At 39.4% G+C, this 18,662-nt stretch overlaps 1 protein-coding gene across 2 annotated transcripts in view; it reads right to left on the reverse strand.

Moving 5' to 3' along the window:
* pcdh15b (protocadherin-related 15b) overlaps positions 1-18,662 on the reverse strand; it is a 1,523,107-nt gene that overhangs the window by 125,068 nt on the left and 1,379,377 nt on the right. The gene's annotated exons all lie outside the window — the stretch shown is intronic.

An 18,662-nucleotide genomic window follows, 5' to 3' on the forward strand; every position in this document is an offset into this window, starting at 1 on the left:
ATGTCTCCTAAATTTAATGAAAATTTTAATCTCAAAGAACTGACTGTCATGATAAAGTTGTCTCAAGTCGTTACAACTAAGGTCAGTGATGTTTGCAGATAATATCATTGAAGAATGTGTAAAGAATAATGACAACATTCATGTATACCTAGCGAACTAGAGGAAAGCTCTGGAACATATGAACATCAGTAGATCAAAGGCACAATTTACTGGACCAACACGAAGATGGAGATGGATAATCAACTAGGATTGTGGTGCACCCAAGTGAAATGGTCGAAGAAAGAAGAAGCAATGAAGGAGAGAAAAGAGTAAAAGAAGATAGGAGGAGAAGCAGGAGAAGAACTTTTACATAAATGAAAGCATTGCAAAATCATGGAAGAGACCATTTGTTTCGGGTCTTACCAAGACTATTAGGACTCAAAGCAACATCAGGGAGTGAATGAAGCTGACACTAATTTGGTGCAGGAATTAGCAAATGTACAGTGAATATTCATTGACATATGCAATGCAGAAATATTATTTCATTTATCAGCATGCAACACTAATTGATACAAATTACGATTTCCACACTCCAGACAAATCTCTGTTTTAACCTTACACTGGTGACCCTCTGACATTATTGAGAGGGATGATCCCATTACTACAGGAGAGTTGCAGGTTGCTTTCTTTTAATTGTTGCTACAATTCTACATATGGTTAGTGTTTTCTATAGTTGTTTCAACTTGCAGATGTCTACTGGGATTAGTGTGAAAGGTACTGAAGTAATTTTGCTGACTACACAACCTCTGCACAAACTAATTGCTCTGAGATATGGGTCCAACAGTCGGCACTTGATTTGAATATGGCAAAAGTTGGAGGTGAGGCGCAATATTTTAGTAATCTGCAATTAATAACCTCAGTAAAATCAAAGACCCAATGAAGCATTAACTGAAACTTCAGAACATCAAACATCTACGTTTGCCAGTGGCTGTGAAGGAGACCATGGTAATGTTTTTTAAATTCACTCTTGGTATGTGGGTATCGCTGGCTAGTTAGCACTTATTGTCTGTCCCTAGTTGCCCTTTGAGAAGGTGGTGGTGAACTGCCTTTTTCAACTGCTATAGTCCATGTGCTGTAGGTTGACCCACAATGCCTTTAGGAAAGAAATTCCATGGTTTTGACTCAGTGCCAATGAAGGAACGGTGATATATTTGCAAGTCAGGATGGTGCGAGGCTTGGATGGGAACTTGCCATATATCTGCTGTCCTTGTCCTCGATGGAAGTGATCATAGCTTTGGACGGTGTTGTCTGAGGATCTTTAGTGAATTTCTGCAATGCGTTTTCTATATCGTGCACACTGCTGCGACTGAGTGTCGGGTGGGGATGGAGTGAATGCTTGTGGATATGTTGCCAATCAAGTGGGCTGCTTTGTCCTGGATGATGTTAAGCTTCTTGAGTGTTGTAGGGGCTGCACTCACCCAGACAAGTGGTGAGCATTTCATCACACTCCTGCCTTGTGCCTTGTAGATGGTGGACAGGCTTTGGAGAGTCAGGAGGTGAGTTACTCAGCATATTATTCCAAGCTTCTGACCTGCTTTTGTAGCCACTCTGCTTATGTGGTGAGTCCAGTTGAGTTTCTGGTCAATGATAACCCCAAGGATGTTGATTGTGGGGGATTCAGAGTTGGTAATACAATTGAATGTCAAGGGGTGGTGGTTAGATTGTCTCTTATTGGAGATGATCACTGACTGGCATTTGTGTGGTGTGAATGGTGCTTGCCACTTGTCAGCTCAAGTCTGGAAATTGTCCAGGTATTGTTGCATTTGACATGGACTGCTTCAATACCTGAGGAGTTGCAAATGGTGTTGAATATTGTGCAATCATCGCCAACCATCCCTAGTTCTGACCTTATGATAGAGGGACGGTCTGCATAACAGTTATGAGGAGCTTGAGATATTTGCAACATCTTTCAATTTGCTATTTACTGTTCCTTTGAGAGGTCACTGAGTCTCCACTTTCAAAGAGAGCTAATACGTTTCATTCTTTTCTCCCAGAGACAAATAGGTGGAACAAGGAAATGCCTTTGCTACAATTGCATGTTTCCTCAGGACATAAAATGCTTTGATTGCACAATCATCATATTGCAAGTGTAATTTACCATCTTCTAACTGGTGTGTGACCATAGGCAGTGAATTATACAAATAAAGATCATGAAATCTTGATTCTACAATGTAGTCTCCCTTTAAAATCACTTGCACCATTATAGGGGAGAGAGTGGAGTACTGGTAATGTCACTGGACTAGTAATCCAGAAGCCTGGGCTATTCTTTGGGTATATGGGTTCCACTTACAGCAGGGTAGTCAGTGGAATTTAATTTCAATGGATAAAGTAGAGAATTGCCTTCAGTAATAGTAAATATGAGTGGAATCTTATGGGAGCAGTCTGAGCTCTGGCAAAATGCATGACAGGATCGTTTGAGAATTCCAACACTAGGAGATCTAGTGCCATCTTTTATGCTTCTGCTAGGTGGTGTGGTGAGATTCTTGTGAAGAAGTGATGAATTGCCAATGACAGGGGATTATTCCTTGTTAAACCCTTGTCGCCTGACTAATATTCAGCTTTCAATCTTACCAAACTCACTGAACATGCTAGACATCAAGAAAGTTAGACGTAGAAGCCAGAGTGAGTACCTGGTGAATTCAGTATCCACTTGCTCCAAATTATCTCCTCATTGGACATTAGATACCAACATTTTAGATCATGTTCCATAGGCACTTTCTCCATGCTCCCACATTCATAAACATTGACATCCAAAATATATGCCAGCCCCTAACAAACCTCACAGCACATCCCTGATCCACAAGCAGGACATTTCAAGATAAGAATTGGCCACATTTAACTATCATTGGTTAAGTTGGGTCATGACCCATCTGGTTCACTGCATGTTTGGAAATAACTTGATATGGTTTTAATATATGACTATCTCGATCTACAGTAATGTGATTGACTATTTATTTTTGACTGACAGGGAAGTCAAAAGATATTGGGGTGAAGCAGGAACGTGGAATTGAGGTGACAATCAGATCAGCCATCATCTTGTCAAGTGGTGACCGGATGCAAGGGACCAAATAATGGGAAAATACCACATTTTACCGATGCCCAATGCTGGAACCTTGTGGTATTTGTCATTTCTACTACTAGTATCTAATTCTGTTAATAGGATGCTAAATACCAACAACTTAAAGAAAAAAAGGCAATCAATTGCTGTGAACTAATTAGTTAATTGCATTCAATAGTATAGTTTTCCATAAAAGATAGACACCACTGGGGGTATTATAAGCTTCATGAACAATATTTTGATTTGATCCCTTAGTTTCCGTTTAGCTACTGTGCCATAATGAGCTGTTTTTTTAAAAAAAATTGGATCAATTTCATTTTTGGATTTGCAAAATAATATTCAAAAGTACATAGGTGGAGAGTCAACAGGAGATAGTTTGGTTTTTTGGTGTGTGATTGGTTGAAATAAAACTGCATAGAAAGTGCATGTCTGGACCTTTTCTAAAAGTAATCAGCTGCACATGAATAATACTACCAAGATATGATACTGGGTGGAGGTGATTTGAGCTAATTCGCTGTCATCAATCCTCCTTTAACCTTGCTTTGTCATGGGTCTATCTAGTGATTCAAGAAACAGGATACACTACCGTGGAGTATCTGCTGAAGTAGCACCCTTTCCTAGGCAACAAGAAGGTTTATTGCATGATCGCAATAAACCCAAACACATTTTGTAAGGCATAGTTACATGGACCTTAGGGATCTGGTAGGTACATCTGCTCCCTCTGAAAGCTAGAATCACAGAAGTATGACATGCAGAAGGACACTATTGACCCATCATGCCTATATCAGGTTATTATATGATCATCATTACCAAGTGACAATTTCCTGTTTTCTTTTTCCCATACCTTTGCATGTGCTTTTTATCCAAACAATTAACCAATGCTTTATTGAATGCCCTTTTTGATCCATGTACAGGCAGTGTGTGACATTAGGAGAATGAGTGGAGCCAATGTAGTATGAACATTTATCTTTTTCCGAGCCATTACCTTATACAACAGCCATCTCCAGCTGCTAATGTGTATGTTCAAATACCTTAACTCTTGTTGGACTGCATGTACACATGAAAATAAAAGGTGTTCAGTTAGCTGTGTTTAGGCCATCCAATTTCTACAAACAGTTTGGACCAAGTACTTGGCCAAGTATTTGTATACACCTGTTTCACATGTGGCCCTGAACAGCAGTATTGAAGTCTTTGCTCATCAGCTGTCAGTTCACTTGTAGCACACGTGCCATTCACTATAATAGACAATTTAAGGTCAATTTTATGCCTTAAAAAGGTGTAGCTTCAGCAGATTTCTAGGTCTGCGTGTTCGAAGCATTCTTTCATGCAATACAGTATTACCATATTCCCATTTTATGCAAGCGATGCCTTTTAACACTTTGATAATGGGCGGAGTAAACCTTTCACAACGTTATCTTTTTAGCAGATTTCATCATTCAGAAGTTCTCAACAATCTCTGCTTCATTGAAAGTATCCAATTTTTCAATATTTCCTTATTCACTACACTACCTACTTCCAGGTATGATTCATTCTGTGGTTTTGACAGAATCTTTGACAGGATTCTCAGAACTCCATACTATATTGTACTTCTGTCTAACCAAGCTCATCAAGACTTTTGTGATTCAATGCATAAAGCACAGAAAAACGTTACTCTCATTTGCCATCTTCTAAGAAAGGCAATTTCTTTAGCTGATAAATCCTGTTGGAAGGAGATTGCTTCCATCTGCATCCCTGTTGTATTCCGATGTTATAGCTATCAGATCAATAGGATATATGTTACTGGTAGGGACATTTCATTTCAAGCAGGGTAAATACTGAGAATCTGTGAATTGTTTTGTGCCATTCATTCAGTGCAATGTCGAGTTTCAACTCAGCTTATGTATGCATGCATTTGAGTGGCTCGATCTCCTAAATATTGGAGGGTGGATTTTCATCGTGCCTGCAGTGCTCAGTTTCCTTCACATGAACAAAGCAATTGGTGCACAAAATCATTGCATTAGGTCTCTGCTCCCAGAGGCCTGCCTTGTTGGTAAACAGTGACATACTGGTAATGTCACTGGACTGACAATTCAAAATCTGTAGGGACGTGGGTTGAAATTCCACTATAACAGCTAGTAGGATTTCATATCTATGATGGATTATTCCCAGACACTTGCCTATTAATGTCCTTGAGCAGGAGCATGTCGGGGTAAAGTTTACACTGGAACGTCTGAAGGACTGTAAGACCCGTGAATTTCATGCAGTACAGCTTGAAGAAGAAAAAAAGTCAAAAAATGGCCTATGATTTGACCCTAATTTTTCTACTTTCGCAAATCTCATCCCACCAGTCAAGTTTATTTCCTGGCCACCTCATCAGGCAGCCTGAATACCCCACTGCCAGAGCTGACATTCAAGGTTGCAAGTCTGTGGTTACACAGTTGATTCTGATAGGAATCTGCCTTCAGTAGGATATTTTACCTGATGTGGCAATGCTTATGCTTTCTCATGTATCAAAAGATATTGAGCTTGGGGGTTGTGCTGTTCAAGAATTCAACCGATGTTTTTACGACTAACTATCGCACATAGACATTATACTCCTCAGAACATCTAAATGCCTGGGCTAACATTGTTACTCCAGTAAAAAGAGCAGCAAGCTTTCAGTAGCATGTTATGCTTTAAATAATCCCAGTTAAGATGGTATATCAGACCTTTACACCCTCAGGTCACATACTATGATTCAGTGAAGTTATCTTGAGCATGTCTCTTAAATGTATGCTGATATACTAATCATAACATAACAGTTTCCATTCTAAACAGATTCCAAAGTTCACATCCCTGCTCGTGGCAGGAATATGTTGATATTTTGCTTGGGGAGTGCAAAGATGCTCAAACGAATGTTTGATTTTGGCAGGAAGGACCTAATCAATCACAAGCACAAAATTGATCATTAAATATGTTATTTGATACTTCACCATCTGAAAAACAACTGGTTGATTTAAATCTGCATAGTGACACTCCCCAATACTGTATCAATTTCTTAGTTCAGATTGTTTCTCCACTTGGATTGCAAGATACGTTGAATGAAAATAATTACGCTATTTATTATCATAAAACCAAGTTATGTCGGGTTAAACACACATATATGTAAATATTCAACCTCTCCTTCGTTCACATACATCTAATTCCCTTGTCCTCTCCTTTAGTTTCAAAATTACCAGCTATTATCTCCCCAGCAGCTGGAATTGTCTTTCTCATACTTACCTCAAAGACCTCCTCAAAATCCTGCTCTGCAATTTTGCTTTTGTACTGCCTAATTCCTAACTCTTACTATGCTTCCTCTAACTACCTGAGATGTCTGTCAGTAAGCAGTTGACGTTATCAATAAGCTGTTCATGTGCACACACTTGAACAGGACTGTAGATACATAAACCAGTTCTGCATGCTTCATAAATGTCCAGACGCACAACTGGAAAATCTCAAAAACACAACGGCAAGTTAACATTCCATATTCACATTCAACTAAATATTGAATTTCGTATCAGAAACAACATGCATAATATTGCATTTTAACATAGCAAAATATACCAAAACTTTTTAAATTTTATGAACTTGACTGTGTGGAGTTAAGAAACTGTATCACAGAATGGTTACAGAACTGAAGGAGACCATTCAACCCATTGTGTCCTTTCTGGAATATCTATTCTTTTACATTTAGAATCTGAGATAAAGATCTCTCAGCATTTTGCACCGTTTAAAATTAAAGAACATAAAAAATAGGAACAAGATTAGGCCATCTTGAGCCTGATTTGCCTTTCAAAAAGATTATGTCTGATCGTTTTGTGGAATCAGCTCCAATTACCCAGCTACTCATCATAATCCTTAAATGTTTTAATGTTCAAAAATGTATCTATCTATCTTTACCTGAAAATCATTCAATGAAGTAGCCTCAACTGCTTCACTCAATAGGGAATTCCACAGATTCACAACCATTTGGGAGAAGAAATTCCTCCTCAACTCAAGGGCAGCTTAACATTCCATATTGACTTGCAGTTAAATATTGAATTCTGTATCAGAAGCAACAATTTGCACTAATATAGCTTCCCCTTATTTTGAGGCTATACCCCCCAGTTCTGGTTTCACCCACCAATGGAAACAACCTCCCTGCTTCTATCTTTTCTATTTTGTTCATAATTTGTTATGTTTCTATAAGATTTCCCTACATTCTTCTAAATTCCAATGAATATAGTCCCTGTCCACTCAATATCTCCTCTTAAGCCACCCTCTCAACTCTGGAATCAACGTAATGAACATCCTTTGGACTCCCACCAATGTCAGTAGATTCTTTCTCAAGTAAGGAGACCAAAACTGTCCACAGTACTCCAGATGTCACTTCACCAGTACACTATACACCTGCAACATAATCTCCCTGTTTTTAAACTCTATCTCCAGCAATGAAGGACAATACAGTAATCCATTTGCCTTCTTAATTACCTTCTGCAACAATATTGGAAAGTCAAAAAGGTAAGGCAAATCAAGGAACAATGATTGGTGACATCAAACTTTCATCTTAATGCCTATAAATTATCGGAGGAAGAAAATAAAATAGCAAACAGTAGCTCCACTGTTAAAAGGTCCTGGGAATGAACATGCTCAAGAAGGAGCTAAGATGAATCCTAATTTCAATACAGTAGAAGGGCAGAAAGTTCAGAGGAGCACAGCCCTTAGGAATAAAAATACAGCAGGGAGATAAGAGAAAACTGTAATGGAGACAATGCAAGTGAAAGGTCGACGACATGAGATCAAAAGATTACCGAAGAGATAATTAGCCTTTTCATGAACCCTTCCAAAGTAAGAGTGTGAGAAAGGTGCTTGAACAGCATTTTGAGATACAGGAGCAAGTCACACCTTGAAAATCTTTAAATTATCCTTTGGAAATAATTAGGACTTGTGGATGAAAAATAAATGCTTGGCATGAAAAAAGTGCAATTTCCAGCAATGGAGAATAAAGTTCCAATTGATACCCGAAGACATCATGAGACCATGAAAATTACAAGAAGAGGAAAGAAAAGGACACAACATAGAGATAATTTGGCATGGAATTTCCTGGAATGGTTCAGCAGAAGATCTCAATTGTCATTTTTATTCATAGGAAGATTGTAAATAATTGTTCCACTAGCATTATGCTTAAACATCCAAATTTCCTCAATCCCCCGCATCAGTTTCAAGTTATTGTTGATGAAATCTCATTTTTCTGATTGAATTCTAGGACTCTTCAGCTTTCCTCCTGTGCAAAATAAAATAAAGAATGCAGTTTCTTGTATGGATACAAGTTCACATTGGCTACAACTGAATGTTAGGCCTGAAATGTTCGGTATAGTAGGATCCAAGTCACTTTTTGATGTTTTAGAGTGGTGATTTGCAGCAACATTTTTATTTCTAATTACTTAAAACTGAACTGTGCTTTCCATATCCATGTTTCTTTTTCAATTCTTTTACAGTGGGATCTAGCATAATGAGGCATTTGACTTTGAAATAATTAAATGGACAAGATTTCCATTGTTTATCACTGATTGTGGACAAATGCAAGAGATACTGCTCAGAGGGAGATTGAGATCAGAATGTCTCAGTTGAATGTGAAAGAAAATAGTTTGCAAATGGCTTGCTAATATGTATAAATTTAATTCCGAGTTGCTGATGGGGGACACAGGAAGATGTTGTCAATCGGCAACAGACTCCTCTTTGTGTCAGCAATTAATACCAGCTCAACAACCAATGGTAGTGGTATGTTTTTGTCACCTTTGGAGGATGACAGGAGGAGGATCACTGGCAGGATTTGTGCAGAGGCGTTTTGCCCAAATTGTAACCGTGGCATATTTTGTATCCTTTAGTGAAAACACACAGGGTGAGCCTTCAGCCTCAATATATCTTATTGAATGGTTCAAGACAGATACAAGGCTAAAAGGTGATCTAATGCCGATGTTAGATTTTTTTGTGCATATGTTGTAATAAGAAGATTTATTGTATTTCTAATACAAGGAAGTTTGCAGATGACACCAAAATTGGAGGTGTAGTGGACAGCAAAGAAGGTTACCTCAGAGTGCAGGTTCATAACTCCTTGAAAGCATAGTTGCAGATAGATAGGATAGTGAAGAAGGCGTTTGGTATGCTTTCCTTTATTGGTCAGAGTATTTAGTACAGGTGTTGGGAGGTCATGTTATGGCTGTACAGGACATTGGTGAGGCCACGTTTGGAATATTGCATGCAATTCTGGTCTCCTTTCTATCGGAAGGATGTTGTGAAACCTGAGAGGGCTCAGAAAGGATTTACAAGCATATTGCCAGGGTTGGAGGATTTGAGCTATAGGGAGAGGTTGAATAGGTTGGGGCTGTTTTCCCTGAAGCATCGGATGCTGAGGGTGACTTTATAGAGATTTATAAAATCATGAGGGGCATGGACAGGATAAACAGACACAGTCTTTTCCCTGGGATGAGGGAGTCCAGAACTTAGAAGCATAGATTTAGGGTGAGAGGGGAAAGATATAAAAGAGACCTAAGGAGCAACCTTTTCATGCAGCGGATGGTACGTTTATCGAATGAGCTGCCAGAGGACATAATGGAGACTCCTACAGGTTGCAACATTTAAAAGGCATCTGGACGGGTATATGAATAGGAAGGGTTTGGAGGGATATGAGCTGGGTGCTGGCAGGTGGGACTAGATTGGGTTGGAATATTCGATATCCGCATGGACAAGTTAGACCAAAGGGTCTGTTTCCATGCTGCACATCTCTATGACTCTCTATGACTTTATAATACCTGTTGAATTCTGCAGGTATTTGCTGCAGGCTGTAAACTATGGTCAAAATATTCCAGTACTGGATTAACAAAAGGGAAAATTTTAATTTATCTAACCAACTGTTAGACCCAAACCAGGAAATAAGATCAGAGTTGTGTCCAAACCCATCTGTGTTCTGAATAAAAGGTAATTGGACTCAAAATATTAACTCTGCTTTCTCTCCACAGATGCTGCCACACTTGCTGAGTTGCTCAGGCAATTTCTGTTTTTGTTTCCCATTTGTTTTGGATGAGCATATCAGGTTAAAATTGATTTCTACATTAATCCAGTATTGGTCTATTTTACTGTCCAGTGAGATGGGGTAAAATTACTCCCCATTTTGTGAATTACACATTGGGTTAAAATATATCATTTCTCTACGGCGTGGTCTTGCGGGTCTAAGTCATCATCGGTCCAAAGAGTGCTATCTCATTATACAGAAGTGAAAGGTGATGTGTTTAACCTGAGGACACCACACCTGAGATGACGTTGAGAAGTTGGTATGGGAATTCACTGTTGGTATAGGAATTGAACAAGCATCACTCTGCATCACAAACATCATTGAAGTTAACTGACCTCACTATTTCAGTATAATAAAGCTTGAATGCATCCCTATATGTTACCACCTGTAACATGTAATACAATGACTGGTTTCTTATTGAAACAGATATCTTGATGTTTAATAGCAGTGCAAACTATTTACACAGTTACAATATCTAAAAGTTTATACATAGTCTCAGCTCAGTTTTTATACATTATTACTGTTACACTTCTTACGTGTTACTGGCTGACTTGAGCCCACTGTAATGTCTTCATTGATTTGAGTAGGGAATGACTGAATATTGGACTATTGCATATCATCCTGCTGTATTCCTGTCTTAAATGTATACCCTTGTCAGCAATAATACAATATTTCCCAAATGGAAATGGGCAAAAACTACCCAAGTTTCAGTATCATGTACTGTGCTGATGAACTTCTGAAAATTGTTGGACAAAATATTGCATTGTCCAATTTTCCAGCATCTGAGTACTCACCTAAAACAAATACAAGACTTTTTGTCTGAAATAACAAGTGATCTAATAGCTGCTTTAAGATCCATCATGAAAATGGGGCTAAACTGCAGAGTTGAACAGACATAAACGTTGCCTACCAAGCAATTGCAACCAATCTGGTAAAATAAACATTTTTCAGTATAACATGCAAAGACAATTGCTCCTTCAGCTCACTTATTCCTGAATGTTTCAATTGGCCACCTCCCCTCACTTCAGACCTTCTATCAAATCAATTACTTTTGGTGAGCATTCTGAAATAAATGAACAGAAGAATTACATGTATCCGAGCTTTTTCAGATGTATTGAAACGAAACTCTTAGTCCACTTTCAGGTCAGTCTTGAACTTTTCTCTTTGGAATGGAGCTGCCTGTAGATTCTGAGTGTGAAAACCAGCCGAGAAAACCATCCCAATAATCAAAGATACTCTCACGTACGACAGGGCTTTCTGGAAAGGTCCAGTTTCTAATGGCTTTTACAGACCTAGATTTTATCTTCAAACTGTGATCTATGATGGAGAGACTCTTTTAAGGTTGGGAAAGGTCAAGCTCATACAAAGGCTAAGGTACAATACTCTTTTGCTTTCCTGTCTTTAATTGGGCTTTGTTGTATTGACAATATTTTGGCCAAATCTATAGTTTTTTCAATTCCAGGACATAGTTATGCTTTTTTTTCTTCATACTTTCACAGCCAGCCAGATTGGTAGGGTGGAAACCTACAGCACATGATTGCAACTGAGGTTGTCCACGGGCAGGTAGACCCCCTTGTGGAGGGGGTGCAAAAGCAGACCTAGCATATTGGGCCACTCATACTGTTTGGAGGAATGATGATGACTCAAAGAAGATAGTGGAAGGAATAGTGGTCAGTATGCCCAAACGTAATGGAGCAGAAGGTGGTAATTGTAAGGGAGGGTGATGATGATCAAGGGTCCGATGGTATTGGAATGAGGTGCAGAGTAGATTTATTAAAATGATAGGGTAGATGTTCTACTGAATTCTGCATTATTCCAGCATAGACTGAATTCACATGATGAGTCTCTGCAGAATCATAGCACACTTCAAAGCAATTGTTCGGAAAGTTGAACTTTCTGCTGAGCTGTTTGTCTATGCCTGGAAGCTCATGAAAACCTCTTGTTAAACATTTGAGGTTTCACATGGCTCCAGCAAGATTAAGTAAAATTGTTACTCAGGAAAATTTAGACAAACACAGAATCCCTACAGTTCAGATGGAGGCCATTCAGCCTATTGTGTCTACACTGACTCTCTGAAGAACATCCCACCCACACCCACTTCATTCCTGTAACTGCACATTTCCCATGGCTATTCTACTTAGTCTGCACATCACTGGAAACTATGGGGCAATTTAGCATGGCCTGTCTACCTAACCTGCACACCTTTAGATTATGGGAGCACACGGAGGAAGCCCACACAGATATAGAGAGAAGGAGCAAACTCCACACAGACAGTTGTCTGAGGGTGGAATAGTGCTGTGAGGTGGCAGTGAGCCACTGCGCTGCTTAAATACATAATCTAACTCCTGAGAGCTAATAAACTGACCACATACTTACCACACTCAATTCCCAGATCCTTTACATCCCTGGACTCTAAGTTAACACACTTAACACGGGAGAAGGTGAGGACTGCAGATGCTGGACCTCACAGTCCCACGGGACACAACATCCCCCACCCTGGGAACTGGCACCAACCAACTGGGACCTGATGCACTCCGACTCCCCCTACCCAACCCCCTCCACACCCCAACAGCCAACACTCCCCCATCCTGGGAATTGACACTTCCCTGGAACCGATACTACTGCCCTGACTCACACCCAGACTCCAATCCTCCACCAGAATGACCCTTACTGGCCCTTACTCTCGTGCTTCCTGTCCCCTTCCCCCATCCCACCACCACCACCATCACAGGGTGGGCCTAACATGATCCCCGAAGTGCAATCCTCTTGTCACCACTGAATCCAACACTCACCACCACCCACATCACGATAACCCTGCCACCCCAAACATCTCTGGCACTTCTGTACTATGATAAAACCGTTAGGATGAAATTATGCCCCCACATTTTGGAGGGAGCCCTGATTAGAGTTTCCTCTCAAAAACGTAGAGTTTCCTTCTTTCGTCAAAATATTCTGCATGATGTTGCCACTCACTGGAAAATCTTGCCCGATATTTGAACTTCAAGGGTTAACCTGGAGGAAAGATTTAACAAACTAGGACTGTATTCCCTTGAACTGTGATGGTTAAAGTATGTTAAGGAGAAAAGGCAGACTATAGTTGGTAGGTGAGGGGACTCTATTTCTATTTATTTGAGAGTCTAGGACTTGGGTGAATATCCTTCAGTTAAATTAAGAAGCATTTCTTCACAAATAGGATTGTATAAGCTTGGAAGTCTTCAGTAAGTGGCAATTAATGCTGGATCAATTGTCAGTATTAAAAGTGAGATTGATGGATCGTTGATTTCCATATGGAACAATGACAGCTATATGAAGTTATGAAACATCCATGATCTAATTGAATGACAAAAAAGGCTTAAGGGGCTAAATAATAATGATCATCAATATAATCTTCAACATATTCATCTCTCATCTTCTGTCCCTCGGAACGGAGGATGATGTTCTTTCAATGGGTTCTGAAAAAACTGATAAGTCTAATGCAAGATTTGCAGACTCTATTACATACAGGGTAGGTTTTGCTTGGAGGGTTGGGGAGACTAATTGCTTGTAGTTTCATGCAATAGAAGAACTTATCTTATAGATTCAGGACTCCTTCTCTCCATTCCCCTGTTGGTTTCTGTTAAGCCTCAGAAACTCAGTTGACACATTAAAGAATAAAATGAAGCAATGCAAACATTTTTAAAAACGGTATTCAAACAGGCAACCTGAGATGCTGGTTGGGTATCTAATTCACAAATTTTGAATTTTAACCTCTGACCCCACCTTACTTTTAGATTTAAGATTCAGTCCAGTATGTTTATTACTTAACTCTCAGTAATCCTGTAGATTAGGTGCAATAATTGAGCATTGATGATGAATGTTTATAAATGAATGTGTCTTATAACGCTTAATGACTAGAGGTGGGTGGTTAATGTTTTCTCCATATGTTTCACAGAGGTACTGATTTGATATTTCCTACACCGAATACAAGGCACTATTTACCAACCAAACTCTAATTCCATTTGTGTCTGCTTGAAGCAATTCAGTCATAGTACTGTTATCTTGTGCCTTCATGTTTCATTTTCAAAAACTACTCATCAAGTCAAATCTGAAAACAAATCTTTTCTGTATAGTTTTGCCCACAGTGATGCCCAGAGGAGAAAAGAACATGAAAAGAAAAGTAATACTTGGAAATGAATTTATTAGTTACGTTGGAGCTCCATTCCACAGTAAATAAGTCAAGTCAGTGTCTTATTCACAAGTTATACTGTTGTTTCCTTTTGGAATTACAAATGGTAGAATGAATTGGGGACAATACCTCCACTTCTTACTAGTCTGAAAAGAAGCAGAGGGTTATCCCAGAAACATTCCTGCCATATACAATCACATTATCTTCTGTCAATGTGTCACATATGTGGACTTCTATACAAACTCAGCTGTCCATGCTAGAAATTCCAGCTCTATTCCAAATATAAGACAAAGTGATGAGAGGCATTTTGTACAATTATTTCCTTGAATAAAATGCAGAGATCTTCAAAGTTCAGGGGAATAAGGGGTGATTATCTGTCTGACTCTTCTCCATCAGCTATGAGAATTTACATTTGCTTCATGTTGCCTGTTGTAACTTTAGACGTGTCTTCTGCTCAATCATTTCAAGTAGGCAGCACCACATCATGGGACTCAACAGACGGTCACAACCAAATTGCTGGAGATAACATACACTGCATTCAAATTCAGGGAGGTTTACAATCAAGTCTGGGAAAACAATTGTGTAAGCCTCCATCAGGTCCATGGTAAGGCTCAAAACAGTTGCACAGAGTATACCTGCATTAGCAAGTCAACTGGAATGCATCAAGGAAACTCAGATGGAAAGGATTTCAATCCTGCAATCCTATAATGGGTGGACAATTAATAGACTTCCACGATGATCTGCAATGTTACCATTGATTTTCCTTGATGCTTCCTACTTGGTCATTACTTAATGTACAAACATATGAGGCAAACCTGTCCTTGTTACTTATAATTATTCTGGAACCCCAGCATGAGGAAACCTTCATGACTGCATTTTGGGCACTGTTACATGCAGTTGGTTGGCAGTAGAGTTCTTAATCCATAAGGGATCCATCAAAATTACAATTAGATCAACATTCTGCCCAAGATATAGAGAAAATGAAAGCACAGGACATCCTGGACTTTAGTTATGCATATCTTTGTGATAAAATCCAGAACTACTCTGGCATAGAACCAGCAGTAGGTGTTTCTGGCCACACTTTTAGCCATAGCACAGAGATCTTGCAGACTGTTTTGAGTAAACTCATTTTCAGTTTTATAGAATGCATTGGTAATTCAAGATTATTATATTCCACAGAATATTTTTCTGTTGCTTTGTCTCACCCTCCAGCAAAGCATTTAATGATGTAGAGCCATGTCTATCACAGCATCCCATATAAAAAATGCTCTATTAAATCCCCTAGGCTCTGATGTGTCTTTTTTTACATATCTTCTAAGTCTACAGTGCATCAAGAAAACAATTCACTAGCAGGGTGCTTAAAACCATTTAGAGATAAGAAATAACTTTTGCCCTCATCAGCAATGCTCACATCTCAAGAAGAAATAAAATAACATTTGTTTTGTTTGGCAAGACAGGATCTATTCAGCTGTCCTCCCCCACCCCCCTTTCTTCAGAGCCAACAGCGGTATTACCATTAGTCTTGTGATTATTTTGATAGAAACTGATGTGCCATTGTGTATTACAGAGCTCATGGGGGTGATTTCACATTTTTCTTTAAGTTTATGACCACAGTTCCATGGTGAATACTAATAAAGCGGAGTCTTGTGAGTAGTAAATATTATTGGCAACCATATTGATGAGTAAAGAAAATAGGGATCTGATTAATCTGTGACAGATTAAAATGTAATAGTTCACAGTTGGCCAGAGAGGGGAGATAAATAGTCAGAATGCCTTATCCACATTGAACTTACTTGGATAGTATATAACAAATGAGAACGCACAGATACACACGTGCAAAATATTCTATTCTCAGATTTCATATAAGCTCATAGTATGTCCTCAGTGAATAGAAATACATTTAATAGAAACAGAAAGCCCTTCATTGCTAATACAATAACATACCTGCAAGGAGCTGCTAGAAATAGAATAAAATTCAACTTTAAGCACCTGGATAAACGAATGACAATGAGAAGAGGGATGGTTAATATAGGACTGAAGGTATTATATCTGAATGCACACAGTATAAGGAATAAAATAAATGAGCTTGTGGTGCAAATATGATGTGGTGGCCATCACAGAGATGTGGCTGCAAGGGGATCAGGATTGGGAGCTGAATATTCAAGGATATACATCCTATCGAAAAGATAGGCAGGTGGACAGAGGGAGTGGGATTGCCTTATTAGTAAGAAATGAAATTATCTCAATAGTAAGAAACAAAGTAGGTTGGGATGATGTAGAATCTGTGTGGGTAGAATTGGGGAAATTAATATATTCCACAGGTGAAAGAAAAAAACATAGTTGGACTTATGAGTGCAAGATACACCGGGAGATAGAAACAATGTGTAGGAAAGTTACAGTGTTCATGGGGATTTTAATATGCAGGTGGGCTGGGAAAATCAGGTTGGTAGTTGATTGCAAGAAAAGAATTTTGTGGAATGTCTACGAGATGGCTTTTTGGAGCAGCTTGTGGTGGACCCCACTAGGGAGTAGGCAATACTGGATTTAGTGTTGTGTAATGAGGTCGACTTAATAAGGGAGCTTAAGGTGGAGAAACCCTTAGGAGGCAGTGATCATGACATGATTGAATTTTCCCTGCAATTTGAGAGGGAGAAGATAGAATCAAAGGTAACGGTATTACAGATGAATAAAGGCAACTACAGAGGCATATGGGAGGAGCTGGGTAGAATTGACAGGGAGAGGAGCCTAACAGGAAAGACAATGGCAGGAGTTTCTGGGAGTAATTCAGGAGACACAGCAGTGATTCATCCAGAGGAAAAAGAATCATGCTACAGGGAGGATGAGGCACCCGATGGTTGACTAGGGAAGTCAGGGACAGCATAAAAGCAAAAGAGAAAGCATGTAATGTGGTGAAGGACCGTGGGTAACCAGAAGATTAGGAAGTTCACAAAGACCAACACAGGGCAACAAAAAAGAAATAAGGAGGGAGAAGATTAAATATGAGGTAAGCTAGCCAATAATATAAAGGAAGACTGTAAGAGTTTCTTTAGATATATAAAGGGCAAAAGAGAGGTAAAAGTGGACATTGGGCAACTGGAAAATTACGCTGGTGAGATAGTAGTGGGAAACAAGGAAATAGCTGAGGAACTGAATAATTACTTTGCACCAGTCTTCATGGTGAAATTCACGAGTAATATCCCAAAAATTCAAGAGAGTGAAGGAGCAGACCTGACTATGGTGGCCATCACCAAGGGGAAGAAAGACTGAATGGCATAAATCACCTGGACCAGATGTACTATACTGCAGAGCTCTAATGGAGATAGCTGAAGAGGTAGTGGAGGCGTTAGTGGTGTTCTGTCAAGAATCATTAGAATCCGGGAGGATCCCAGAGGACTGGAAAATCACGAATGTGACACTCCTGTTTAAAAAGGGAATAAGACAAAAGATGGAAAATTACAGACTGATTAGCCTAACCTCAGTCATGGGTAGGTTCCTGGAATCCATTTTGATGGATGAGATTTCTGAATACTTGGAAATGTATGGCAAAATAGGGTAAAGTTAGCATGGTTTCATCAAGGGGTGGTCATGCCTGACAAATCTGTGAGAATTCTTTCAGGAAGTAATGAGCAGGTTAGACCAAGGAGAACCAATGCCTGTTATCTACCTGGACTTCACGAAGGCCTTTGACAAGATGCCGCGTAGGAGGCTACTTAGTAAGATAAGGGCCCATGGTGTCAAAGGCAAGGTGCAAGCATGGATAGAAGCTTGGCTATTTGGCAGAAAGCAGAGAGGGATAAAAGTGATCTTCTCAGGATGACAGAAGTGGTGTTCTGCAAGGCTCAGTGTTGGGACCACAACTTTACATTAATGATCTAGATGAAGGAATTGAGGGCATTCTGCTATGTTTGCAGATGATACAAAGATAGGGAGAGGGACAGGTAGCATTGAGGAGGTGGAGAGGCTAGGGAAGGATTTGGATAGGTTAGGAGAGTGGCAAAAGAAATGGCAGATGGAGTACAATGTGAGGTCATGCACTTTGGTAGGAAGAATAGAGACATGGATTTTTTTTAAAATCGGGAGAACATTCAGAAGTCTGAAGTGCAAAGAGACTAGTCCAGGATTCTCTCAAGGTAAATTTGCAGGTTGAGTCAGTAGTTAGGAAGATAAATGCAGTAATGGCATTTATTTTGAGAGGACTTGAATATAAAAGCAGGGATGTACTTTTGAGGCTCTATAAGGCTCAGGTCAGACCACATTTGATTGTGGTCTATGGTATTGTGCACAGTTTTGGGCCCCATAATTCAAGGAGGATGTACTGGGCCTGGAGCATGTTCGGAGGAGAATGGTCC

Source organism: Chiloscyllium plagiosum, chromosome 22, assembly GCF_004010195.1.
Source record: "Chiloscyllium plagiosum isolate BGI_BamShark_2017 chromosome 22, ASM401019v2, whole genome shotgun sequence".
NCBI classification, from domain to species: Eukaryota; Metazoa; Chordata; class Chondrichthyes; order Orectolobiformes; family Hemiscylliidae; genus Chiloscyllium; species Chiloscyllium plagiosum.